Below are 3,463 nucleotides of genomic sequence, written 5' to 3' on the forward strand. Positions count from 1 at the left end.
AAATCCTAGGTGCATGTTTCCTGAAAGTAGACAAGAAGAAAACCAAGCATTTTCAAAAATAGCAATAATTCAGTTTTATGATTAATCATCGTGATGCGTCTTACAATACTACGCGTCGCGAATTAGGACGACCTACAAATCAAAAATACATCCCAAATTGATGGTAAAAATTCCCAAAATAATCTGCCAACATACTACCATTACAAAATTGAAAAACAAAAACAAAATACATGCCACATATACCACAAAATTGAGACGCATCTTCCTGAAAAGAGGGCATGTTGCGCCTACCATGAACTCATTTGGTCTAGTCGAGTATAATACAACCAATTTTACTAGAAATCATCTATTGGGTTTTATCATAGGAGCAATTACAAGCCACATATACCATCAATTTAATGTAAAACAATATAAATCTATCATAACTAAACAAGACCCTAGATGTTTCGAAATATGCCCAAATTCACAAAGATAAAGAAAATTCAAACAATGTAAAGTATTAGGTTAAGAAATTGGTATGTTCTTAGTGGATTAAGAAATTTGAGCAAAAAAACATCGATATTTTTGGTCGAAATCGCACCAAGCAACGTGGCGTATTTGTTGTGTGTGAAAAGTGAAAAGTGATTTAGGTAAAAAAGATATAACCTGGTGAGAGAGACGCGTTGTGTCTGATAATAGGGCGCATCACGCCCGAAGAATAAGGGCTTTCCTCTCATGATTCTCCTTTTGACACATTTTGGCTCTCCTTTGTACGTGTCGTGTGTCTTCAAAATTTTCATTTTCTCATTATTTTCACTTTTGGTTTCCCTCGAGAACAACCACATTCTTAGTATTTTCAATTCCCGCATAGAACAACAACCACTACAAGAAAAACGTGATTTTGCTAGGGAAGGTCGCTATGGAACGTATTTTCGTTGTTAATCTGCAATGGATCGTGCTATGGAATGTCGTTCCATAGAAATGTTGCTACCGCATTTTCTATAGATTTTATTTCTGGTAGCGAGAATGAGACTTGCTAGGGAAAATGCTATCGACTCCATATCCGTTGGTATTATGCTACCGATAGTTCTATGGAACAAAAATTCGTAGTAATTTTCCAACGACATTTGTTACGAAATCACTTTCCGTTGTACTGCTGCTATGTAATTAATTATCGTGGTTACTATGCAACGGATTTTGTGACGGAAACCAACTCCATAGTTTATTTTCTATGTAAGTATCATTCGTAGGTATTTTGCTAGGGAATTCTGCTATGGAATATGATTTCATTTGCTTGTTTTGCTATGGAAAAAAATGCGTAGCTAATTTGTGACGACATTTGTTGGGATGTTGTATGCTTAATTAATTTTCTTATTCTATGGATGATATATTATTATGATCAATGGAATTTGTAAGATATGGTTTGAATGAAATGTTTTTGAATTGGTAAAATGTGGCATAAACTAATGGCTAAAAATGTAAAAATGAATTATAAAAGTAGATATTGCTAGCAAGCGGACTCGAACTTAAGCTTATGCTAGAAAAGGGAGCGGTTAAGCCAGTTGTGCTAATCAAGTTGTGTATAATTTCTTGAAAAACATAGTATATAATGACTAATTAACCATATGATTTTATTAGAACTCCGGCCCTATTTTTTCCGGGGCCTGTGCGGTTGCACCTCTTGCACACCCTTAAAACCGGGCATGTTAAAGTATATAATCTATGTAGATTATTTTTCCTTAAAAACGAATTCATTACAAACTTATTTTTAATTCCATTAACTATACTTCATCACAAAAATAACATGGGTTTTACTTATACTTCTTCTTACTAAAACAACATAGCAAGCAAAAATGACTAAAATGCCCTTTTAACAGAATGATGTAAACATAAAACCAAAATAAAATTATAGTAGTATACACCTTCATATACAATACAATATGAACACTAATCTTCAATGTCCAATCTATTATCAACCATTTATATTTTTAAGAAATATACAAAACCTACCATACTCTACATACCAACGACAAACCATGCAATATCTTTGTCGATCCTCATCCTCTTCATGGTCTATTGCAAATGAACCTTTAACAAAATGACGTGGGTCTTCACATTGGAATGTGATGTTATTCGTTGTAAGTCTATGAACAACATCAACAGCCTGCAACAACTCTTTGGCACTATCAACAACACCCGTGTACTCCTCATCATCCGGAACTGCCCAGCCAAAATAGGCATCAAGTAATTGTAAACCTACACATTAAAATATCAATTAGTTAATCCAATGTATCCTTTTCAATATAACAGTAAATATTATACAACGCAACACAACTAAATACTAACCCCAAACTACAAACATGCCTTAATTAACTATATATATAATATAATTTACATATATACCATATATACATACCTTCATCACATTAATGAGTCCCTATTGAAATGTAGATCATTCCAAGCAAATAAATTGCCTCAAGATGATCTTCATTTGCTGCTTGTCTCAACAAAGTCAATCGTAAATCAAAATTGCCATAATAAAAGCACTCATCCTGTTGACAGAATAACAATATCAATATATAACATTAATGACACTAAATATTAATAAATGGTATAGATTACATATAATTACTGAAACTACACATACAATTCTTTGTCCGAACATGGCTTCAATGTTATTATGCAATGCACATGTGCGTATAAATAAATCAGCTTTCAGATTTTTGGGATCCATTCCTTCAAACATGTCAATGCATGCTGTTCTGTACACTTGAGGATCACCCCCCGCTTCATACATCTTCTTTGAACTTCAAAAATTTAAATACACAGTAAATAACAAATAAATAAAATTGTATTTCATAAAATATACATTCATTAGTTGATGTTTAATGAGAATTACCAAAGTCTTGCAGAGACGATGTCTTTCACAGATTCTGCCCCTAATACTACAAATATCCGACTCAAAATCTCTAGTGGGAGATCATCTAACGAACGGCGACTTCTAGTATTCGACATTCTACTTACAAAATACACATTGGAGTAGTTGATTTCAATTTTTTTTTTAAATTAAGCGTAACTATGAAAGACAGTGTAGCAGGGTATGGAAAAAAAACTTACTTTATGCTGATCTGGTCGAGAGGAGTAAAGGAGTCTCTATTATCGGAGAAAATCGTTTTTGAGAACGATTATCCTTCGACGATTTGGGGGTTTTAGTGTTTGTATGCAGATTTATCGTCCGGAAAAGTTGAGATGTTCTAAATGGTTGAAGAACTGGAACACCGGCGTGACGTCAGAGGTATGATGACGCCCTAACAATTTAGAGTGCAAAAAGACCAAATTGCCCTTGAAATCATTCCAAATATGTGAATACTAAGGGTATTTGCGTCAAAACACATTATTCAAATACTATAACCTTTTATAGCTAGGTAACAATGGACTTTTGATTGTTGAAATGAAAAAGACAAAAATAACATATATATCATAA

The sequence above is a fragment of the Lactuca virosa genome, chromosome 7 (genome assembly GCF_052849685.1).
Source record: "Lactuca virosa cultivar CGN04683 chromosome 7, Lactuca_virosa_CGN04683_v6, whole genome shotgun sequence".
Taxonomy (NCBI): domain Eukaryota; kingdom Viridiplantae; phylum Streptophyta; class Magnoliopsida; order Asterales; family Asteraceae; genus Lactuca; species Lactuca virosa.